The sequence below is a fragment of the Mobula birostris genome, chromosome 3 (assembly GCF_030028105.1).
Source record: "Mobula birostris isolate sMobBir1 chromosome 3, sMobBir1.hap1, whole genome shotgun sequence".
NCBI lineage: Eukaryota > Metazoa > Chordata > Chondrichthyes > Myliobatiformes > Myliobatidae > Mobula > Mobula birostris.
In genome coordinates this window covers 119,735,239-119,760,888 of record NC_092372.1, presented here as the reverse complement: position 1 = coordinate 119,760,888, position 25,650 = coordinate 119,735,239, and the positions used below count along the sequence as shown (strand labels likewise).

At 44.6% G+C, this 25,650-nt stretch overlaps 1 protein-coding gene across 6 annotated transcripts in view; it reads left to right on the top strand.

Annotated features, from left to right (window-relative positions):
* Positions 1–25,650, top strand: part of LOC140195242 (DENN domain-containing protein 2C-like) — a 164,566-nt gene that overhangs the window by 17,207 nt on the left and 121,709 nt on the right. Inside the window, exon 1 of one of the 6 annotated variants that reach the window (XM_072253265.1) lies at positions 12,724–12,903. The exons of the other annotated variants lie outside the window; for them this stretch is intronic. The gene's annotated coding sequence lies outside the window, so the exon portion shown is untranslated. Of the gene's footprint in view, positions 1–12,723; positions 12,904–25,650 lie in introns of those variants that run through there. 6 annotated transcript variants of the gene reach the window in all.

Genomic DNA, 25,650 nt, shown 5'->3' with positions numbered 1-25,650 from the left:
CCCTAGCACGCTCTCCGTCCATGCTGGGTTGAGCGTCGAGCTAGCAACTCAGCCTCGCAAAAATAAGGAAGCCTGCTAAAAAAATGCCATCATGACGGCGTCCTGATGACTCCACTTGAAGTTAAGGGCTTCCTCCTTCTTCACCTTCATTACAATGCCAGTGGCCTGGATTCAATTAAGCCGCTGTCAATGAGGAGTTTGGATGTTCTCCTCGTGAAGCGTAAGTTTCCTCCGGGTTCTGTGGTCTCCTTCCCTGCTGTATCTCATAAAAAATAAAAATAAATGTGTTAATTTTGTAATTTATAGGATTATTTATCTTTGCACTGTACTGCTGTAGCAAACAAATTTCATGTCATGCAACAGTATTAAGAAACCGGATTCTGATATTAAGGCATCCATGGTTGGACTTTATGGTAAGAGGTGCTTCATCCTACACTGTTCAGACCATCAAGCACCCATCTACAGTAAATCTACTTTTCCTTTTGCATAAATGACCCCCCCCCAAACATTCCTGAATTTTCCCCAACTATCTACCTACATGGTAGCCAATTAACCCACTGACTTCCACGTGTTTGGTATGTGTGTGAAAGATAGAGCAGCTGGAGTAAACCCATGTGGTCTCGGAGAGAATGCAAACTCCACACAGACAGCACTGGATGTCAGGATCAAACAGTGGGAATCCAGGATCAAACATTCCTGGGACTGAGAGAGTGCAGCACTCGCCATCTTGCCAGCTTGATCATTCGAGCACCTTTTGAAAGAGTATGGGCGAGCAGAATCTGCTAAGGTAGATTCTGATCATTCATTACGTTGCATTAAGAGTGAAGTGACCTTCCCAGGTACATACTTTAAAGTTATTCTTGTTGCTGTACTCCACATCGCGCACACTACCCTGAGAATATTTTAAAAAAAAACATTGATCTGAGAAGGTGCTTGAGACATTCAAGGTGATGGACGATGCTATATCAGTACAAGTCATTTTACTCTCTCTCTGACTGTAGGTTTGTTACCGTTAAGTAAGGTGTGTGTGTCTCTTCTGCTTTCCTTTGAGAGGGTTACAGTAAAGACTTGGAAACTTTGAAGGCCAGCATCTATTGCCATTCCTGAATGACACTGAGAAGGTGGCAGGCAACCTCTTGAACAAGCCTACCAGCGAGGGTACTCTCACTGCTGGGGAGGGAGTTCCAGGACTTCAACCCAACAATGATGGAAGGCCAGAGATTATATTTTCAATTCAGGATAGAGGGTGACTTGAAGGGAACCTGCAAGTGCTGGTGGTTCTCTGTCCCTAAACTTCGCAGCTTATTTGTGGAGGTTGCAGGCTTTGCGAATGGCACTGAGTAGCCTGAGGAGTAACTGCAGGGCACTTTGTAAATGGTACACACTACAAACACTGTAGTGACGTGGAGGAGATGAATACTTAGGGTTGTGGATGAATACCCCGGATGGTGTCAGATGTTTCCTTTACTGTTGCAACAGTTCTCATCCAGACGTGCAAAGTGTTTCCCATTACGCCACTGGCTTGTGCAGTGTAAATAGGGGAAAGGAACGGACAGAACTCGAGAATGCCCTGGTAGAGTAGCGGTGAGCTTATTACAACACGGGTCGGAGTTGGATTTCAGCATCCTCTGTGTGCCCGTGGAGTTCCTCCAGGTGCTCCGGTTTCCTTCCACAGTTCAAAGATGTACTGGCTCGTGAGTAAATCGTCCCGTGATTAGGCTAGGGTTAAATCGGTGGGAGGGGGGTGAGGCGGGGAGGCTCAAAGGGCCAGAATGGCCTGTTCTGTGTTGTATCTCTAAATCATAAAATAATGCATGTTTAGTCGGCTGTTGTACTCTCTCTACAGTTATTACTGTGTAGCGAGGCACTGTTCAAATGCCATCACTAAATTCGCCAATGACACGACAGCTCCTGGCAGAGTCTCAGCTGGCGATGAGCAGATGTACAGGAGTGAGATGGGTCAGCTAGTTGAGTGCTGTTGTAATGACAACCTTGCACGGAGTTTTAACAAATTCACAGCCGGCAGGTAAGCCTTGACTGTAAGCGGTTATAATGGTAACACAGGATTACAACTGGTGATGGTATTGGTCTGGCTGAGACCAAGCTGTCCCATTGGCAATGAGGTTGGTGCCGCTGGGTAATGGTTGAAGAGTTCTATTCTAGTGGCACTGTGAGTAAGGAGACACACTATCTTAAATGTCACCAAGGACGGTAATAAGTTTTTACAGATTTACAGTGGGGAGCATTCTGACCGGTTGTATCGCTGCCTGGAATGTGCAGAGTCAAAGAAAAAAAGTTGCAGAAATGTGCAGACTCAGCCAACTTCATCACCATCGTTACTCCCCCCACCTCAGAGGGCATCTTCAAGAGGATCCTCACCACCCGGGTGGGGACGTGCCCCCTTCTCATTACCGACATCAGGGAGGAGGTACAGGAGTCTGAGGACCTGCACTCAATATTTTAGAAACAGCACTTTCCCCTCAGCTATTAGGTTTCTGAATGGTCCATGAATACTACCTCACTATTCCTCTTTGCACGATTTATTTATTATAAACTTATAGCTTTTTTTATATCCTGCACTGCACTGCTGCCACAGAACAACAAATTTCATGAACACAAGAAATTCTGCAGTTGCATGAAATCTAGAATAAAACACACAAAATGCTGGAGTGACTTGGCGGGTCACCAGGATGAGGCTTCACTTCCTCCACTCTTGATGCTGCCCTGACTCGCATCTCCTCCATCTCCCGGACAGCTGCCCTCACCCCATCTTTCCACTGCCTCAACAGGAATAAAGTTGCTCTTCTCTTTACCTAGTATCTCATCAGCCTTCGCATCCAGCACAACGTTCTCCACAATTTCTGCGTATCTGACCACCAAACCCGTCTTTACCTTCCCCCCCACCCCCACACTGTCTGCTTTCTGCAGTAATTGCTCTCTTTGTGAGTCCCTTGTCCATCATCCCTCCCCACTGATCTCCCTTCTAGCACTTATTCCTGCAAGTGGAAGAAATGCTGCACCTTCCCATTCATCTCCTCCCTTACCTCCATTCAGGGCCTCAAACAGTCCTTCCAGGTGAGGCATCACTTCACCTGCAAATCTGTTGGGGCCGTCTACTGTACCCGGTGCTCCTAATGTGGCCTCCTCTACTTTGATGAAACTTGACCTGGATTGGGGGCTGCTTTGTCAAGCACCTTTGCTCTATCCCTAGCAAGCTGGTGGTCAACTATTTGAATTCCAATCTCCATTCCCATTCTGATGTGTCCGTGATCTCTTCTACTGCCATGATGAGGCCACTCTCCAGTTGGAGGAGCAACACCTCATATTCTGTCTAGGTAGTCTCCAACCTGATGGCGTGAACATCAATTTTTGGTGATTTTAACATTCTCCTTCGTTCTTCTTCCATTCCTCACTCTGACTCTACTCTTACCTCTTCTCCTCACCTGCCTATCACCTCCCCCTGATGTCCCCCCTCCTTCCTTTCCACCTATGGGCCACTCTCTGGGCCCTTCAACTTTTCCACCCATCACCTCCCAGCTTCTTGTCTTCAGGTTGTACACCTTCCCCTCCTTCTATCTTCCGATTTCGGCTTCTTCCCCTTTCCTTTCCAGTCCTGATGAAGGGTCTTATCCCAAAATGATGCTGGCTGAGCTGCTGAGTTCCTCCAGTATTTTGTATTTATTACAACAAATTTCATGGTGTATGTCAGTGGAAAAGAAAAGCCTGTTTCTGATTTCTTTTACAATCATGAATGTTGACTTCATCAACTGATCTTGGTTAGGAAACTCACTATGCTGTTTTTAATTAATTGAAGTTTGCACTATATTGTCTCTGCATAAACATCAATGTAACTATGTTGACCCCAGGCCAATAACCTAATACATAAATTCCATTGTTCCCACTGTACCAATACTCAGAACACTTCTCCAATTTATAACACTGAAATAGAAGATCGTCCATTGGCCAAGTGATTGTTCCTTTTTATTCTCCCAGCCCCTGGCATGTTATTCTTCCTTGCAGCAGTTAATCTCTGGAATTCTCACCACTTTATATTTGAAGATCTTCATTCTTATAGTCTCTCCGTATCAGTTCAAATTTTGTGTTCCAATCTTGTTGGCTCAAGGTTGTCTGACTGACCTGTGTCAGATTGCCATCAGATGTAGCCAGCTCTGTCTGTTGTATTCAATTCTGATTCAAACTAGTTCAACCAGGTCACCCAGACACTGGGCTGAGATAACGAGATAACTTCTGCAAGCCTGCCATCGTACATGATGAATAGCTTACCTGGGAATTATCTCAGGTTTAGCAGACCAATAGCAAAAAGTCATGTTTAATTGCTTTGATTAGGGTATCTCAGAGCAAGAATCAGTTCCTCAAGCAGTTCACAAAATGGAGGTTACAGAACAGCTTCACAAAATGGCAGCCTCCATTTCTTCAAGCACAAAGACGTTTTGTTTGTCTACTTTCACTGTCCTTGACATTCAGGTTTGATGTTTCCTTCCATATTTTAATTCCTTCATGGCCACTAATGATTATTTCTGTGCACTTCAGCTCTGTCTTGTTTAGAGTTGATTGACGGGGCCACATCTAAAACTGTGGGGAATATGGACTGAGGGTCATTTGCAGGAGGGTGGAGGGGGAAACTTACTGATGTGACAAGCTGTTATCCCCTGCCAGACCTGGAGTGGCACTGAGTTGGGTATGGCTGTGGTGGAGATGCATCCTGCTAGATCTGCTGTTGGTTTAGTGGAGCGTGAACTGTTGTGGATGTGTGAGGCTCCCGACAGGATGGGCAGATGTGGAGGCATGACTTGGGTGAAAGGCCACACTTGGTTTGAGAAGAATCACATTGTTAGATGGGTTATGACTGGGCGAGTGAAGGAGGTCATGACTGACAATTGGGACTATTGGTGATTTTTTGATTCAAAGATCCCATGAACTAATGGGAATATGAGGTACAGATAGCACAGGACAGGCATGAAGAGGCCAGTGAACTTGCACCTACTTCCAGTTACCTGTGCTCAAACAAGTAAAGTATCCATCTCCTGGAAGTTGAAACAAATGGGTAAGATCATTTAACCGATTGATCCAAACTTCAAGGAAATACTAAAGCAATTTTTAAAATCTATAACTATGCAGTTGAAAAATTCTAAGCTCCTTTGGAGCATGTGTCCACCACAGGACCATAATCAGCAGCAGCAATGTGTTTTTTAGAATAAAAAACATTACTTGCCAATTCTCAATTTTTTAAGTTCTTTACTCCTCATTTGAAGCATTTGGCTACATTTAAGTGCTGGTGTTAGGGTTGCCAACTTTCTCACGCCCAAATAAGGGACAAGAGTAGCAGTCAAATACGGGACACGTGTTTACCCCGAGAAAGACTACCATGACCATGAAGCCTTGCACGGGCACCTGTGTGCGCATGCGTGACGTGTACATACGTGTACGTGCCGATTTTTTTTTTTTCCCGACAAATCAGTTTTGTCTTAATCTTCCCGATTCTGATACACTGTACATACATTATTTCTACTTTATATAGGTTGTGTATTTATCATAGCATTCCTGCTTTTACTATATGTTAGTGTTATTTTAGGTTTTCTGTGTTATTTGGTATGATTTGGTAGGTTATTTTTGGGGTCTGGGAACGCTCAAAAATTTTTCCCATATAAATTAATGGTAATTGCTTCTGCGCTTTACGCCATTTCAGCTTACAAACGGTTTCATAGAAGTGCTCTACCTTAGCAGGGGAAATACGGGACAAGGGCTGTCTCGTATGGGACAAACCAATTTAGCCCAATATACAGGATGTCCCGGCTAATACGGGACAGTTGGCAACCCTAGCTGGTGTACACACTGGAGCCTGTAACTCAATTCTGCCTGGATTCTTGCTCGGTTGATGGTAGAGTGGGAGAGTCTGTATGGGCTGTGGTTACTGCTATGATTTACAGGATAGGGGAAGCCAGTATTCCTTGTAATTATTGGCGGGGTTTGGGGGGTGGTAGCAGTTGGGTATGTGTTATACTCCTCTACTTGAAAGCTGAGGCCTGGCTCTAGTGTTAGGCCAAAGTGGTTGAAGTAGGTATTGAGGTGGTGGGGAACTCCAGGGCCTGGTTCTGGTGGAGGGGACTGTGCATGGTTGGTTCAATGTGCAGATTGACTAGTGAAATGAATTTTAGACAAAACTGTGTCTGATGGTTGTCTATTTAATCTGTGTAACTTTTTCTTGGTGCCCCTGCCCTAGTGGCAACTCCAGAGGTGTGTTGTTAAAAGGGAATAAGTTGCTTTGTGGGGCCATTGCCAAAGAAATTTTAAGCTACTTAAAGAGACGTTGGGACAGTGGAATAAGAGCTTGATCAGGAGTCACTTTGAAAGAAGAAAGAGAAGTGAGACTTCTCTGTGGATGGTCAATTTAAAATCGAAAGTGCAATAGTTAATGTCATCAGTGGAATACACCTTTACGGAGGACACCAGCATCATGGTTTGTAGATACACTTCTTGTGTGTTGTGCAATTCTAAGCATACTTGCATGATAAGTCCTGGTTTGCTGAGCTGTATGGGAGATTGCAAAGCCCAGGATTTGGCTCTGATATCCTCCCCTTGGTTAATGGTAGGGGTCCAAAGTATTTAAAAAAAAAAAAAAAAGAGGTTGGGGTCCCTGCTCTACAGTAATCAACAGCTTCAGCTTGAGATATAACCATTAAGTGTTGGAATGTTATTTCGGAAGGGAGCCATGTGACGGGTTTCATGTTTCAACATTCCCGATGGAAAAATTTGGCCCAGAATCTTTGTACGGCGTAGTTCACTCAATTGACTAACTGTTTCTTTGCCGGGTTGATGGATCACATGCTTGTAAACACATTCTGACAACAAAATAGAGCTTCAATTGTGACTGGTATAAGGTGTTTGCCTGTCTGGGAGCTGTGTGCAAGTCCAGCTCAAGGCTGGTGGTGTGGCAGATTCCTCTGCTTGTAACCCAGCTGTACGGATGTGAAGTGGAATTGAACCTGGGAAACTTGGAACCGATAATGTTCAGGTAATTGACTGCAGAGATTTTGGCTCTCAAAGTCAGCATGATGTACCTACATGTTGGGCTTGGGAATAAGGTGTAGCACTGAAATTCCAGATGGCATAGAGGTGACTATTCCATGGCAGATTCCCATTCTGACTCATTTATTCATCACATGTTCATTGAAACATACAATGAAATGCACCATTTACATTAACAACCAACACAACCTAAGGATGCGTTGGAGGCTACCCACAAGTGTCACAACACGTTCCGGCACCAGTATAGCATTCTAGAAATGTTCAGCAGAACCATGCAAGCAACAACAGCAAAAAAAACCAAAACAAGCTCCTTTTCCTACCCCCCACCCCACCCCACCCACTCAGACATGGACAGTCCTCTCAACAGCAGGACAGGCTGCCTCCGGGCCTCCACGATCCAGTGGACTCACAGACCACTAGACGTTGGACCTCAGTGGAATCGCAAACCCATGGCTTTGCCCATTTGGGCCTTGACTTCTGATTGGACTTTGGGCTTTGATCTTTGGTATCAACTCGCAACAATGGGACTCTGAACTCCAGGCCTGAAACACCTGACTCGCTGGCCTTCATACCTCCTGTCCACATGGAGCTCCAGTCACAGGATCTGCTGACCTGAGAGTCACCAGCCCTTGTCCTCATTGTTCTTCGTCTGCAGAGGGAGTTGTGCCCAGATGTGGTGGTTTAGCATGTTGCTCCAGGCCTTAACCAGGGCTTGCAAATTAAAACACCACATGGCAGGGAGGGAATTAAACTTTAAAGTTTTTAATTAAATTGTACAGAAGCTAAAAATAGGATATCATTAAAGTGACTGTGTATCAATTTGAAGGGATTCAAAATGTAAGTTGCATCCTTAGGGTGATGCCAGTCTCTTGTAGTGATATGCCAACAGGAAGGACTGATTGGATCTTCATGCCGTATGCAAGATAAGCTTTTCAATGTACCTTAGTACATGTGACGACAATAAACCAGTTTCAGTTGCAAAGGGTGAGACAAACAAGTAACACCGCGACGCTGTGCTCCTGAAGGGACAGTCAGAGTGTGAAGGATAAATAACAGCGAGTGTTGGAGAAGCACTTCAGCTAGAGATGCCAGAATTGTGGCACAGATACAGAAAAATGCCAGGGAAACAGCAGTTCGAGTAACATCTGGTGAGAAGGAAAGGGTTAATCAGAATCAGATTTAATGTCACTGTCATATATAGCGACATTTGCTGTCTTTAAAACAGTAGTACAATGCAATGCATAATGGGGGAAAAACTGAATATCAGTGTGTTAGATTAAATTCGTGCAAAATAGAAATAAAAAGTGCATTGAGGTGGTGTTCATGGGTTCACTGTCCATTCAGAAAACGCTAGAGGGGAAGAAGCAGTTCCTGAATCGTTGAGTTTATGCCTTCACACTTCTGTACCTCCTTCCTGATAGCGATGAGAACAGGGCCATGACCTGGGTGTTGGGGGTCCTTAATGAAGGACGCGGCCCTTTCCCTGAGGCATTGCTCCCTGAGGATGGCCCGGGTACAATGGAGACTAGTGCCCGCGATGAAGCTGACTAAGCCACAGCTCTGTGGAGCTTGCTTCGATTCTATGCAGTAGCTCCCTCACCCACCATACCAGACGGTGATGCCGCCAGTCAGAATGCTGTCCGTGGTACATGGGTAGAAATTTGCAAGTGTGTTTGGTGACATACCAAATCTCCTCAAACTCCTAATGAAATACACAGGAAAGATCGAGTAATTACAGCACTTTTTGCTTGGCATAGGTTGTGAAATTTGTTGCTTTGTGGCACAAGTTACAATAAATAAATAATGCAAAAGAGGCAGTGTCATGGACCCTTCAGAAATTGATGACAAGAGCAAAGAATTTGTTCCTAGAACACAGTGTGGGTCTTCAGTCTCCTATACCGCCGCCCCCCCCCCAACACACAATGGTAGCAATGAGGAGGAGTTATGCTACAGGTGGTGAGGGTCTTTAATGATGGATGCCACATTCCTGAAGCACATCTCCTGACAATCTCCTTCACAGTGGGGAGGGTTGTACCCATGATGGAACTGGAGCTGACTGCATTTACAAACCTCTGCAGCATACATCCTCGGTGGTGATGCCCCCAATCAGAATGCTCTCTTTCACACATCTCTAGAAATTTGCTAGTCTTTGGTGACTTACCAAATCACCTCAAACTCCTAATGAAGTATAGTCACTGTCATGCATTCATCAATGTAACAGATCATCTGTTGACGCCTAGGAACTTGAAGCTACTCACCTTTTCTACCTTTGACCCCTCAAAGACTGGTATATGTTCTCCTCATTTCCCCTTCCTGAAGTCCACAATTGGCTCCTTGGTCTTGCTGCCATCGAATACAAAGTCATTGTTGTGACATCACTCAACCACCCGATCTATCTCGCTCCTCTCCAACTCGTTGCCGTTTGAGAATCTATCAATGACAGTGGTGTCATGGGTGAGTTTACTGATGGCATTTCAACTGTGCCTAGTCGCCGAACCATGGGTCTAGAAAGAGTAGAGCATTGGGATAACTACGTTGTCTTGAGGTGCACCAGTGTCGACAGTTAGTGAGGAGATGCTATTTCTAATCTCCACTCATTGTGATCTCCAAATAAGGAAGTTGAGGATCCAGTTGCAGGAGGAGGTTACACAGGCCCAGGTCTTGAAGATTGTTGATTACTTTTGAGGGGATAATGATGCTGAATACTGACCACTATCGTAAACAGCTGTCTGACCTATGTTTTACTGTTGTCCAGCTGTTCCAAGGCCGAATGTAGCAGAAAACAAATTGTAGTGGGTTCAAGTCATTGGTGAGGCAGGAGTTAATAGTCATAATCAGCCTTTCAAAGCACCTCATCACAGTAGGTGTGAGTGCTACTTGCTGATGGTTATTTGGGCAGCTCCCCTGCTCTTCCTGAGCATAACTGTTGTCCTTTGGAAGCAAGTGAGAACTCCTGACTGCAGCAGTGAGAGGCTGAAGATGGTCTTGAGCACTCCAGCCATTTGGTTGACGCAAGTTTTCAGTACACTGCTATGTACACCATCTGGGTGTGATGGCTTGTAAGCTGTTCTAGAAGCCTCCCACTTTCAAATCTCTTACTAACTCTTCCTTCAGTTAGTCCTGACGAAGGGTCGCGGCCTGAAACGTCGACTGTACCTCTTCCTAGAGATGCTGCCAGGCCTGCTGCGTTCACCAGCAACTTTGATGTGTGTTGCTAGAAGTGTTTATTCTGGATATGGGGAAAAAAATAGGGAGGGCGCATTTGGAATTGCTCAGCATTTGGTAGCTTTGCATTCTCCTGGATCCCCAGTGGATTGTGTGGCTGGAGTGGTGGGCCATGCAGAGATCTTTGCCTGTTGGTGTAGCTTGCGTACAAACCAAAGTGCCCAGCATTGGAGTAGGCCAGCCATTACAATGTCTTCAGAGCTTCTGCCTCACTGATGCTCCTGATAAGGAGAGAGCAGAGGGGTCTTATTTCATGGGGGTAAATACTAACACCAAAATGTTGGACCAAGATGGCTTTCTTAATTTTTTTTTTGATGGAGACTGAGGAGGAATTCCAAGCCCCCAACTCTATCAAGTATTGATTTCTGTTACAGAAAGCTGAAAATCTCAAAGCAATAATCCAAACAAAAATGAAACTGCTGAACTGAGTTCTAAATTAGTTATTTTCAAATGCAAACAATTCTGACAAACAATCTCACTGAGATTTTAACAACCCAGTCTTCTGCCCTCTTCCTGCCTGTGACCACATTCAGTTTATTAGATGCTAATAAACTAATCTCCATCATGAAGGAAGATTGTCCAACCTCATCTCCAGTTGTTAGAAGGTTCCTTGCACACTGTGCTCCTTGAGCATACATATATCGTTGTTGAGCTTCTAAGGTGGATCCACAGGAACAGACAGATGTACAGCGAGCCTGTGTTAATGTTGGTGTCAATGGGGATGAGAGAGAAAGTAATAATCGCCCTGGATTCCTGGACAATTCTTTGACCATTAGGTCTGTTCATTATGCTATGTCTAATGAATTTGTTTTATACCGGAATTAGTTCTCTCCAATTTACCAAGCTGCCTTACTCCTCACTATCCAGACTGCAAAGTACATCACTCTGATCTTTGTGTAATGTCAGCCATTGGCCTCATCGAAATGAGTTAACCTAGGATCAATAACCCAAGCCATTCCTGATCCGTGACTATCACAGAATGTGGAGCGGAACAAAACTGGAACAGGCCCTTTGGCCCACAATGTCTGAATGAACTATGATGCCAAATTAAATAAATCCATCTGCATGCACATTCTCCATATCCCTCTATCCCCTCCGTGTTCATGTACATAGTAAACTTGTTATCAAAGTACATATGTCACCATGTACATTCCTGAAGTTCATTGTCTTGACAGAATAATACCCATAACAGAATCAATGGAAGACCGCTCCAGCTTGGATGTTCCACCAGTATGCAAAACACAACAAACTGCAAATACAAAAAGTAAGAAAAAATAATAATAAATATATGAGCAACAAATATCGAGAACATGAGATGAAGAGCGCGTGAAAGTGAGTCCGTAGGTTGTGGGACATTTCAATCATGGGGCAAGTGAAGTTGGGTGAAGTTATCCGCTTTGGTTCAGGAGCCTGATGGTTGAGGGGTATAACTGTTCCTGAACCTGGTGGTGTGAGTCCTGAGGCTCCTGTACCTTCCTCCTGATGGCAGCAGTGAGGAGAGAGCATGACCTGGGTGGTGGGGGTCCCTGCTGATGGATACCGCTCTCCTGTGACAAAGCTTCCAAGTGTACCTACTCCCATCACCATTACTGCAAGAGCCCTAAGTCTGTGTGTGGGAGGGTGGAGAAACCTGGCCTGAACACCACTGTTAAACTTCCCCATCTTATCTTAATGGGTATTTGACATTTCCACACTGGAAAAGGACTCTTACCTACTTGATTTTTCCTCTCATAATATGATATACAGTTCGAGTTGCCAACTTTCTCACTCCCAAATAAGGGACAGTTGGCAACCCTTTATACAGTACCTCTATCAGGTGTCCCCTCAGCCTCTCCTTATAGCTAATACTCTATAATCCAAGCGGCATAGTGCTGAACTCCTGCACCCTCTCCAAAGCCTGCCCATCCTTCCCGTAATAGGGTTTTCAGGAGGGCAGACCATACAATGCATCGGATCACAGTCTGGCTCCGTGTCGCTGGAATGAATCTCTAATCCCTTTCAAGGGTCTATATTGTGCCTGCCCCAGGCTGGGCTGGGAGTCACAGTACAGCCCTTGTGTCCTGTGTAGCTATGTTTGGGTACTTCTTGTTCTTTGGTAAGCCACAAAACACCAGAGGGGTTGCTGGAGCAGAAACAGATTTGTATCTCTAAGCTTGGGTGCCAATTAATGCCAGCTGGCAGTGCAAGCACCAGTTTGACAGATTATGTTGTGGACCGATATGTGATGCGTGGAGACGAGGAGCAGTGGGGGTAATAGTGCAGGGTGACTGATTGCTTCCTGTGGTTGGCTAGAGCTGTTGCACATCGTGGGAGAATCCAAAGCCAAGGACGTGGAGTAAAATTGCAAGGCCTAGCCACAATCCCTTGCAGCACAACAGGAAATGCAGTCAGTTCCTCTGAAGGACAAGACTGGGTTTCAGCAACTTTTCAATTCACTCTCCAGGGATGTTACGACAGCACAGGTTGAATGATTGCACTGGAACCTTGGCTTGTATCTCCCTCTCCCTCTTTATATTCTTCCTTAAAAGAAACAGCTGCAATAAAGAATGAGGATATTTTTATTCCGTATCCCTAGTGGAATGATGAGCAACCAGCAGGCTCAAAATCCGGCTACAGGCATGTGGATCAAAGGTAATGTGAAATTGTGATAGCGGTTCTTCTGTGACCGGTTAATAATGAAGGAAATGTGCATGGTGAAGTTTTTTGTATTTCTTATAGTCTAGCATATCAGAAGGTGCTATTGCAAAATTTCCAGTCAAAAATGGAAACTTTCCAGTCAAAAACTTGTGTGGACTGCAGGAAAGTTTAATGTGAGGTTAACCCACTTTAAACATAGTGAGCTGTGTATTGTGACTATTGATAGGACTTTGGTGTAAGTAGGAAAATCCGTACTGCCTGGATAATAACTGTCAGAAGGGAGTAAATCAGCGAGGAAATCCACAGTACGTACCCAAATCTCTCAAAGCAGCTCCGCCATCCATTTCAGGTTTTCATATCTCCAACCCTCATAGTGATCTTAATCACGTCAGATCTCGATCAGAATTGGGGCTTTCAATACTAATGTGTTAGCGAAAGGGCACTGAAGATGGTTGGAGATGCCAAAACTGAGAGGATAGGGCAGGGCTAAAGGTGAACTGGTGGACATTTTATTTTTAAATTATGAAACGATTTGCTAAAACAATGAATGAGTTTCCAATTGTGGGAGATGCCAATCTGGAGGTCACAAATTAAAAAAGACCTTGTAAATGAAACCAATATATCAGCCTAGGATTTCAGGTGAAACTTCTATTTAAAACAGAGCTGTTATAATGTCACATCTACTACAGGGCAATTTGTCACAAATCACATTTGACATTTTAGAGGAAACTGGGAGAACTGCTGAGGGCAAAAATAACTGCATGGGCTGGATGGGTGGTACCTCTTCTCTCAAGTGGCCACATCTAATCTGAAGGGCCGTTGGAATGAAATATCTGAAGAGCAAAGTGGAAAGCAGCATCTATGGAGGGAAATGAGCTTTAAAAAAAAAAGGCCCCGACTTAAAATGTTGACTGTCCATGGATGCTGTTTTCACCTGAGTTTCTGTGCTGCTCCAGATTCCAGCATCTGCAATCTCTTGGGTCTGAATGGTCTGAAACTGGTAAATTGGTTTATTATTATCGTGTGTACCAAGGTACAGTGGGAAAACTTTGCCATTCATACAGATCATTTCATCGGAACAGAACATTGAGATGGTGCAAGGGAAAAGCAATAACTGGATGTAGAACAAACTGTGTAAAAAGCTGAATTCTGCACACCTCTGGACCCCAGTGTCGATGAGCCCAGAATCTGTGTGGAAAGCTGCATTCTGTGCACACCGGTAGATTCCAGACACACTGTGAGGTTAGTATTCACCCACCCACACAACAGCTTACTATCAATACTCTCAGTGGACTGCTCGAGAGGACTGTGGCTCACAGATGGGGTTCATTGAGTTTGGGATGTGAAAGGGTGAGGGGGGAATATACAGACAGCTGCTGACCACAGGAGCTAGGGACGATGGGGGGAGGATGGTCGTAGGCACTGAGGGACTGGGAAGCTGGTCTTGGGTGCCAGGGGTTGGTCTGGACAGGTTGTGTATGTATTCTGGATCAATTGCTCACAGCTTGGGTGCTGGTGTTTGATTCCTTGAGGCCACACTGCTTTTACGTCCTCCTTCATCTTACCTGGGGGAAGTTCTTGTATAGAAGAAAATGTCGGAAAAGTGATTTAATAAATAATATTCAAAAGGCAAAATCTGCATTCATTATGACTTTATGGGAGAGGATGTTTCTTCCTGAAGAGGCTGACTGTAGGTATCTTCAGACCTTCAGATTCGTACACAATGATAATGGCTGCCTTGTGTTGAATAAAGTACTGGAAGTACTCAGTTGGTCGGGCAGCAGTGGAAGTAGAAACCAAGATAATGTTTCAGGCTGGAGATGCTCTCTGCAATTTCTGCTTTAATTTCAGAATTTCAGCATCTGCAGATTTTTAAAAAAATTGTTCAGTTCTACTACAAGGTGATTTTATGTGTTGTCAATGCAGTCTATAATAGTGAAAATTCAAATTGGAATTTCATTTGACAAAAGCAGATTTTCTTTTTTAAAGAGACAAGATTCTGCAGATGCTGGAAAGATCGAACAACACACTCTAAATGGTAGATAAGCTCAGCATGTCAGACATCATCTCTGGTGGGGAATAAACAATTGGCATTTTGTGCTGAGCCCTTTCATCAGGACCTGTTCAAAACGGTGAAGGGTCTCGACCGGAAACATTAACTGTTTATTCCTGTCCATAGATGCTGCCTGGCTTGCTGAGTTCCTCCACCATTTTGAGTGTGTTCTTTTTCGGTCGGGATTCTGCTAAAGCACGTATTGAACGGAAATGCACGAGCTGGAGTTTGTTTCCATTTGTCACAAGTAGCCGGTACCATTGTCTGATCTGTTAGCAGTGCAAGTTCCCACCACTCTGCTTTCAATTCAGTCACTGTCGACTTCCTGCCTTGGTTTTAAAGGCAGTAAATAAGTTGCAGATGGCCGTTGTTGTCAAATCATCCCCAGGACTGGCGTGGCTCCACGTTAGAATCCGTGTACTCTGGGGACACTGGATGATTCAATGGGTGAGAAAATGTTGGCCGAAACTAACTGAATGAAAGTTGCCCTGTTCTCAGTTACATTTGTGTAGACTTGGCTCACTTTAAGCAAAACTATAAAGTCGGTCAGAACTTCACTTTTTCAAGATGAGTGTTTGAGAAGTGCTCAGATTTTTCTGAGATTTTTCTGTAGCTCATGATAAGGAGTTTTCATCTGTCCCTCCAGTGCTTGGCCTAATCTGCAAAAGCTTGATTTTTTTTCTTTTTTTTTCTTAAGGTGGGTATTCTCCAGCTGCTTGGGTTCCCACCGCAGTCTAAGGACCCGCTGGTCAGTAGGGTAACTAGTCTTTGTAAATCGTCATGTGATTAGGCCAGGGGATTACTGGGCCGCATGGCTCGCAGTTCTGGAAGGGCCTATTCCACACTGTATCTCAGTAAATGAGTACTAAACTGTTCCTCGTCTCAGTACAGTCTTAAATCACAAGCCAGACTTTTTTGGCCAAGAAGCTCCCTTTCAATATGCTAACTGGGGTCTGGTGCAGCCTTAACCTGAAAGGAGGCTGGGTAAGAGAGCAATGGCTTCTCTGTGTGCTGTGTTTTGGAATCAGGCCCAAAAGAGGCCAAGTGATGTACAGTTTCAAATATATTTTTGTTCTTAGTGTAACCCTTTCATAGTATTGTACAAATGGTGGTGGTTCTTAATTTGCGCTTCACTTTTGCTTTATTTCTTAATTGCCCCATACCTGATACACTGTCATAAAATTCAGATACATTACACTGAGTAGCATTGAATCTAAACCAGTGATCCCCAACCACGGGCCACGGACCGGTACCGGGCCTCAAAGCATATGCTACCGGGCCGTGAGGAAATGATATTATTTGGCGGTATGAAGCGATTTGAGTCAGCTGCACTTTTCCTCATTCCTTGTCACATCCATTGTTGAACTTGAACGTACGTGAGGTCATTACCCACGCGAGGTCATCAGTCTGTATGAGTGAAAGACAAATGTCGCTTGAGAGTTTCATTGGAAGACGTGGTAGGGAACATAAAAGGCCTAACGATGCTGATAACGCAGAGACAGCTGAGGCAGAGACTGCAAAAAAAAAGAAAGCTTCCTTCAACAGAAAATACGACGAGTCGTACATAAAATATGGCTTTATTGCGATCGGTGACTCGCACGCTCCAAGCCCCCTGTGTGTGATATGTGGAGACAAGCTGTCCAATGAGGCAATGAAGCCCTCAAACCTGCTTTGGCACCCTGAGTCCAAGCACCCTGCACTTAAAGACAAACCCGTTGAGTTTTTTGAGGGGAAAAACCGGGAGCAAGCGGGCCAGAGTCACCGATGGCTATCTGTCTGACATCTTCAACCTGCTGAATGAACTCAGTTTGTCACTTCAGGGGAGAATGACAACTGTCTTCAAGTTGGCAGATAAAGTGTCTGCTTTCACAGCCAAACTGGAACTGTGGGGACAGCAAGTGGACAGGGGCATATTTGACATGTTCCCAACATTAACTGGGATTTTGGGAGAGACTGAGGCTGCACCGTCTTTCTCACAGCTGGTACGCGATCACCTAACTTCGCTGTCGGCAGAATTCGAGCGTTACTTCCCAACGGCAAATGATCCAAGATGTGCAAAGGAATGGGTCCATGACCTATTTGTGAATGTCCCCGGTGAATCATCCATGTCAGCATGGGGAGAAGATCAACTCCTCGAGCTTGCAAATGACGGTGGGCTGAAAAGTATGTCTGACATAACATCTCTGCTGGCATTCTGGATTAATGTCAAGGCTGAATATCCTGAGATAGCCACGAAAGCGCTGAAGATGTTGCTTCCATTTCTAACATCATATCTCTGCGAAGCAGGACTTTCTGCAATGAATGCAGTGAAAACTAAATTGCGGAATAGATTGGACATAAGGAACCTCCTTCGAGTATCGCTGTCTTCCATCACCCCTCGATGGGACCGTCTTGTTGCAGGGAAACGAGCCCAGGGCTCGCACTTATTCAGTGATATTGGTGTGTTGCAATGATTTTATAAGTTCATACGAGGAAAATATGCGCTGTGTTTAATATCCAAACGTTACTTAAAATGTTACGATGCTATTGACTTATAAGTGACTTATAATTGATTTATCATTATATTCATGGGAGGAAAATATGTGCTGTGTGTTTAATATTAAATTCATTAGATAAACCCTTTCAGAAATGAAATTAAGTGTATTATTAACCCCTTGTAAGTGACTTATAGTTTCACCTATATTCCAGTCGTGATTAACGCATCCCCCGCCCCCCCACCCCCACCCCTGTCAGCCGGTCCGCAAGAATATTGTCAATATTAAACCGATCTGTGGTGCAAAAAATGTTGGGGACCCCTGATCTAAACCACTCAGCTTTACACTTTGATTGAAGTCATTTAACAATTCTTTGGTAAATCAGGCTGTTGAAGAAAAACTACATATTGGATTAAGACTCATGTACTGTCATTGTCAGACTAAGGAATGTTGTTTAAATTCTTTAATGGGGAACTTCGTTATGTACCATGTTGTATGACATATTTTTCTGCAGAAGTCATTTGCCATTGCCACCTTCTGGGCAGTGTATTCACAAGAGGGGTGACCCCAGCCATTATCAATACTCTTCAGAGATTGTCTGCCTGGTGTCAGTGGTGGCATAACTAGGACTTGTGATGTGCACCAGCTGCTCATACGACCGTCCACCACCTGCTCTCATGGCTTCAAGTGACCCTGATCCGGGGGGGTGGGGTGGTGGTGGGAAGGGGAGCTAAATCTCACCTTAAACCTATGCCCTCTAACTTTAATTCCTTTTCCATGGAGGAGAAAGACTGTGCATTCACACTACATGTATGAAACCATGATTTCATACGTCTCCAAGGAGTAAGGTCCTAGCCCACCCAACCTGTCGCTTTATCTTAGGCCCTCAAATCCTGTTGACGTTCCCACATGCAGTCTTTCCAGTTTAGTGATGCCCATCCTGTAACAGGGTAACCAAAACTATACACAATGCCCACTGTGATCTTGCACAACTACAACATACCATTCCAACTCTTTCATTCAGGACCCCTACTGATCATGGCCAGTGTACCAAATGTCGCCTTCATCACCCTGTCTACCTGTGATAACACTTGTAATCCTAGTTGCCTCTGTTCTACAATTCTCCCAGGTCCCTATCACCACGCTGAGGTAGAGCTACTCTGATTGCCAGTAGGACTGTGGAGCCAATATTAGAGAGGTTATTTATTAGAGATTTGAGCAAATAATCTGGGCCAAAAGCAATGAATCCAGTGGTAGTAATTAAAGAAAGGATATTCCTGCTTAGGTTATCTCTAACTGTGGTGTTGATTTCACAGCACTTTCCATTGTCAACAATAGAAGTGGAAAACTGTTTAAAACATATCAGCATTTCAGTCTGGGGAACTGGATCAACCCATAGGCAGAGCTTGTCTGAATAATTAACCCTGCTGACGAGTGAGCAGAGCTTCGCTCAGCAAAATGCACCAAATCCTGGAGGAACTCAGCAGGCCAGGCAACATATGTGGGCAGTGAAAGAGAATTAAGGTTTCAGGCTGATGGCCTTACACCAGAGTATTATTGAATTTGCTGGGAGTCGGGGTGGCGTGATGCTGGTGGTAAGTCTTGTTCCCATGGATGAGGCACGTGATCAACTGAGATGGTTCCAGGTCCCAGCTTGGATAATTGTTGCCTGGCCTTTTTGTTTTGTTCCAACGCATTACAAAATGCTGGAGGGCAGCATCTAAGGAGAGGAATAAAACATTCAACGTTTCAGACCAAGACCCTTCCTCAGGACTGGAAAGGAAGGGGGCAGAAGCCAGAATAAGAAGGTGGGGAAAGAGGGGAAGGAGTGCAATTTGGCAGGTGAGAGTGTGGAGAGAGCTGCCAACAGAAGGGGTGGATGTGGGTTTGATTTCGATATTTAAGAGAAATTGGGATATGTACATGGATGGGAGGGGTATGGAGGTGTGGGACCCAGGTAGAGTTCGATGGGACTCAGCAGAATAATAGTTTGGCATGGACTAAATGGGCCGAAGGCCCTCTTTCTCTGCTCTAGTCTCTTGACTCTAAATAAGAAACTTCGATTCTCAAGCCGCACAGTGTCTCGGCCATGTTGTGTGGGGTTTGGGTGTGGGCTTGGAAGAGAAGGCTCGGACAATCCAGGCCTAAAATTCTGTCCAGTCTGCAGGGGACGGGTTTGTAACCCAGATTAAGAATGTTCTCTGGTGATTGTTGACATCGTGAGGTGGGCATCTTGTGGAACAGAAAGCAGCCTGTCAGCCCAGTTACTCCCCTGTAAGATGTGCCCACTTACAGCCCTTTCTCTATCTATAAGGAGAATGTGAAGAGTGAAGAAGTTTCCCCTGATGTTCCCCTTAAACACTTCACCTTTCACCCTTAACCCACGACCTCTAGTTCTAGTCTCACTAAACCTCAGTGGACAAAGCCTCCCCAGGAGATGAATGTCCCTGGAGTCTTGTTTGGCTGGGAAGTTGTAGGTAGAGTAGGAAGAGGAAAGAGTGAGTGACGCAAGAAATGTTTGGCAGAGCAGGACCCCCCCCCCCCGCCACCAGTAACAGAGCTGGGATCTCTCTGAGCAGCTGATGTGCTGTTGCTTTGCAGGAAATGTAACTTACTGCTCCTGCTGGAGGCAGCATTTGGGTCCCTGGGGTGAGGGAGGCAGCAAGCAGGTGCTGCTGATCTTTGGCAGTTCATTAAGAATGAGTTCAGCACAGGGATTGAGAAGAAATATCTGTGCAGATTGGAGCAGCTATATTCCTTGGCAGCGAAACAGGAGCTTAGTTTGTGCACGTCTTACCATCTACCCGTCTGTCTGCCTGACTGTTTGCCGGATACTGTCTTTGTCTTTGCCTTTGTTGGAAATATTTGAGTTGCTTCCTTCCATGCACAACGGGAGACAATGTGCTGTTATTTACTATTGTGTTGGAATAGCTGTGCACAGCCAAAGCTCCAGAGCAGCTAGGCTCTGATCCAGCTCAGCGTTTTGAGTGTGTCATTGTATTTTCCACTGTAATTGGACACTTTGGAGAAAGAAGCCTGGAATCTGCCTGTTTGTCATTTGTGTCTAGCTGTGGGATCATCTGATTCATTATGGACCCTGCCTGGTGTTCCATAGTTTTAAAACCAATTTTCTTGGTACATACACAAACCACGAGGCACATTGTCAAATGCTTGATTATCATTACATTATTTATCTAATTTTCCTAATTAGTACTTCAATTAGGCATCTTGTCATTTACTTGGTTGAAACAGGGAAAGATTTTCTGTGGATGGTAGTTAATTGTCCTGGAAAAATAAATTCCTGCTAAGCTTTCCTTGGTCTTTAAGTTAATTGACGTTACCTCTTATTGTTTTGAAAGGTACTGGATTCTTAAGGGGCTTGTAAGAGCAGATCCAGAGAAAATGCTTTCTCTCACTGAGGTGTCTAGTACTGAAAGTCACAATCTTGGAGTAAAGGCGTAGCCTGCTGTGGACTGAGATGATGAGATGTTGCTTCACCCAAAAGATGAATCTTTGAACTTCTGTACTGTGGAGGCTCAGTCATTGATTTCATTCAAGACTCAGCTGAGCTGATTGTATATTCGAGGACTTGAGGGGTAGGAATAGGACAGGGAAATGGGAGCGGTATGGAAGATCGAGTGTAATTTCAATGCATGGCTGATTTGCAGGAGGAACCATTCAGCTCCTGTGGTGATATTGTCTTTTTTTTCCATTCCCTCACTCAGTTGTAGACTTGTTTAGCACAGAAATATGCTGACCATCAAACACTAATCCCATTTATTTCCTTTCTCACTTTCCTTTCAAGTCCTTTCTCCCCCCCCCCCTCACCAGTGGTACAGCAATGCACTGAGGTCAGTTAGCCGACTAGCCACACATCTGTGGGATGTGAGAGAATACTACTGTGCTGATTCTGCCTGCCTTTCCTCCTAGTGACTCTGTTATTCCTTTCAAACGCATCCTGCCGCTGTGTCGTACCTTAAAAACTGCTTGTAGTGTAATTACTTGTCATCGTCTACGTGCTAATGATCTGGATGAAGGAATTGATGACTCTGAGGCCAAGTTTGAGGGGTTGAGGTAGTGGGTGGGGGGGTGAGGAAGGTGTAATATATCAGCCATGATGGAATGGTGGAGTAAACTCTGGACGAAGTGGTCTAGTTCTGTTCCTGTGTCTTATGGTCTGGTGGAGTTGAGGTAGCAGGGAGTCTGCAGAAGGACTTGGGCAGATTAGGAGAATGGGCAAAAATGTGACAGATGGAATACAGCATAGTGAAGTGTATGGTCATGCATTTAGGTAGAAGGAATAAAGGTGCAGGTTATTTTCTAAATGGGGAACAAGTTGAGAAATCAGAGGTGTAAAGGACTTTGGAGTCTTCATGTAGGGTTCCCTGAAGATTAACTTGCATGTTGAGTCAATAGTAAGAAAGGCAAATGCAATATTAACATATATATTGAGAGCACTAGAATATAAAAGCAAGGATGTAATGCTAAAGCTTTGTAATGCATTGGTCAGACCATATTTGGAGTATTGTGAGGCCCCATATCTAAGGAAGGAACAGCTGGCTTTGGAGAGGGTCCAGAGGCAGTTTATGAGAAGGATCCTGGGAATGAAATGGTTAATGTATGAGGAATGTTTGATGGTTCTAGACCTGTACTCATTGGATTTTAGACGAATGACAAGGAGATTTCTTTGAAACCTCCTGAATATTGAAAGACCAAGATAGTGGATGTAGAGAGGATGTTTCCACTAGGGCCAGAGGGCACAGCCTTAGAATAGAAGGACGTCCTTTTAGAACAGGAATAAAGAGGAGTATCTTTAGCCAGAGGGTGGTGAATCTGGAATCCGTTGCCACGGATAGCTGTGGACGCTGTTGTGTTGGGTATATTTAAAGCAGAGGTTGAGGGGTTTTGATTAGTAAGGATGTCAAATGTTATGCTGAAACTAGAGCCGGTTCACGAAAATGATTCCAAGGTTGAACGGCTTGTCATATGAAGAGCGTCTGATGATTCTGAGCCTGTGTTCACTAGAATTCAGAAGAATGAGGGGGACATCATCGAAACCTATTGAATGGTGAAATGCCTTGATAGAGTGAATGTGGAGAGGGTGTTTCCTTTGGTGGGAGAGACCCAGAATAGAGGGGCCTCCTTTTAGAATGGAGATGAGGAGGAACTTCTTTAGGCACGAGGGTGGTGAATCTGTGGAATTCGTTGCCACAGGCAGCTGTGGAGGCCAAGTCTTTATGCATATTTAAGGCAGAGGCCGTTGGTCAGGGCGTGAAGGGATATGGAGAGAGGCCAGGAGATTGGGGCTGAGAGGAAAATTGGATCAGCCATGATGAAAAGGTGAGCAGACTCCATGGGCCAAGTGGCCTAATTCTGCTCCTATATCTTATGGCCTTGTGTTTATGGTAGAAGGCAGGAGGATTGGGTTGAGAGGGAAAATAAATCAGCCAAATGGCCGAGCAGGTTCAATGGGACAAGTGGCTTAATTCTGCTGTTATGTCTGATGGTCTCAATATAATTTACAATGGACTTGTTTTCCTTTGGTGTCCAAGAAGACTGTGGTAACCTGCCTCAGTAACTATCACTCAGTAGCACTTGCATCCACCGTGAGAGGTTGGTGATGAAACCTATCAACTCCTGCCTGAGGATCTGCTCCATTTTACCTACCCCCACAACAGGTTAGCAGCTGATGGCTCTTCACTCAGCTCTGGTACATCTAGACAGTGAGGATGCATATGAGGGGTGATTGATACATTTGTGGCTTAAGGTAGAAGGAGTCAATTTTAGAAAACCTAGCACATTTATTTTTCCTACATTTACACACTTAGTCCAGTGGTCGTGAAGCATACGGATCCCCTCTTTGTAGAAGTTGGGGTCTGGGACCTCCAGAAAGTGGTCCACAGCAGGGGTGATTGATAAGTTCGTGAACTAAAGGAGATGAGGAGAAACTTCAAACTTTCTGCATTTTCACTCAAAGAGTTGAACTGCACATGCATGTAACGAGAGCAGTAGGACACATATCCTTCTACCTTAGGCCATGAACTTATCAATCACCCCTGCTGTGAACCACCTGGAGGTCCAAGATACTCTTGTTACATGCACGTGCAGTTCAACTCTTTGAGTGATAATGCAGAAAGTTTGAGGTTAATAACTCATCTCCTTCTACTTTAGGCCATGAACTTATCAATCACCCCTGCTGTGGACCACTTCTACAAAGAAGGGATCCGTAATGCTCCATGACCGCTGGACTAAGTGTGCAAATGTAGGAAGGGACTATGTTGAAAAATAAATGTGCTACGTTTTCTAACATTGACTCCTTCTACCTTAAGCCACAAACTTATCAATCACCCTTCGTACATCAGGATGCTCTTCATTGATTGCGCTCAGAATTCCACACTCTCATCCCTTTGAACCTAATCAGTAAGCTTCAAGACCTAAGCCTTGGTACCTCATGCAAATAGATTTTTGATTTCCTCATTCAGTTTAGATTGTCAACAGCATCTCCTCCACGATCTCCATCAGCACAGCTGCTCCACAAGGTAGTGTGCTTAGCCTGCAGCTCGACTCAGTTTATACTTGTGACTGTGAGGCTGTGACAGCTCCAATGCCTTACTGAAGAATGCCAAAGACACCACTGCCATTGGCCTAATCAAAGGCCGCAATGAATCAGCAGATTGAAAATCTGACTGAGTGATGCTACAGCAACCTCTCACTCAGTATCAGCAAAACCATGAGCCAGTCCCCATCGGGGGATCAGAGGTGGAGAGGGTCAGCGGGTTTAAATTCCTCGGTGCTTTCATTTCAGGGAACTTGTCCTGGGACCAGCGTGTAAGTGCCATTGCAAAGAAGGCACGGCAGAGCCTTGACTCTCTTTGAAGTTTTCACAGATCCAGCATGTCATCTAAAACAGTGTTTTCCAACTTTTTTTTAGCATTTTCATACTTGTCTTTAAACCTAGCTTTCACAGTACCTACGCACTGTACAGCAGCTTCGATATCAATGTGATCCTAGAGTTTGATGGTTTTTAGCGAGAGTTGAAATATCTGGTTCAAGTTGAGACAGCAAAAGCCACAAGTCCCCACACGTAACAATGTTTAAGGGGTTTCTATTTTTTGTGAGTATGTGGTTCGCTGCACTGAAGCCCCTTACAACAAGGTTTTTTTATATGCTATATTCTGCCAAAGCCTTGGTGAGCACTTTATTTCAAGTGGTTGTCTTGGAGGAAAGATTCTGTGAGTGGTCCCCCATGTCCTTCTCACAGCACAGTTTTTTTTTACAAGGCTGAGTTGTGAGCTCGACACTCAACCAGGCACGGATGGAAAGCGTGCCCAGGAGTGGCTCGACTGGATTCGAACTCAGGAACCTTCGCTCCGGAGTCCGGCGCTGATGTCACTGCGCCACCAGCCAGTGCTACAACAAGGTTGGAGGGTGGAAATGCAATGAAGAGCGGTTTGGTTCTTCTCCAAAGACCAGGAACCTTTGTTTGACAGTGTAGCCACATACCACAAAAGCTGATCTTTTGGAAAAGCATTTTTGCTTTTTTGTTATTCTGAATTACGATAATTTCTTCTTGCAATCACTCTTCCTGTTCTACCATAAATGTCACATGTAAGTTAATCTCAGGGTATTTAGTGATATATAAATACTTTGATAATGGATTTACTTTGTACTTTGAAATCTTGTAGGACATGGGACTCATAGAAAATTTGAGTATAAAGTCAGGAAGTCATATTTCAGCTGTATGAAACTTTGTTTAGGCTGAATTGTGAGTGTTGTGTGCAGCTCTGGTAACCACATTACAGGGAGGAGGTAGAGGCTTTTCAGAGGGTACAGAAGAGGTTCACCAGGATGTTGCCTGGATTGGAGAGTATTAGCTATAAGAAGTTGTACAAACTTGTATTCTTTACTGTACAGCAGGTGTTCCCAACCTTTTTAATGACATGGATCTTTATCTGAGGGGTCCATAGGCTGCAGGTTGGGAAACCTGCTCTAGGATTTCCAAGGCTGATGGACGACCTGATAGAAGTTTATAAAACAGAGAGGCCTAGATAGAGTAGATGGTGTAAATGTCAAATACAAGAGAGCTTTGCTTTAAAGTGAGAGAGGGAAACTAAAGTGGATGTCCATGGCAAGTTTATTTTTCTCACAAAGAATGGTAGGTCAGGAATGTGCTAGCTGGTTGCAGAAGCAGGTGCAAGAGCAGCAGTTAAGAAA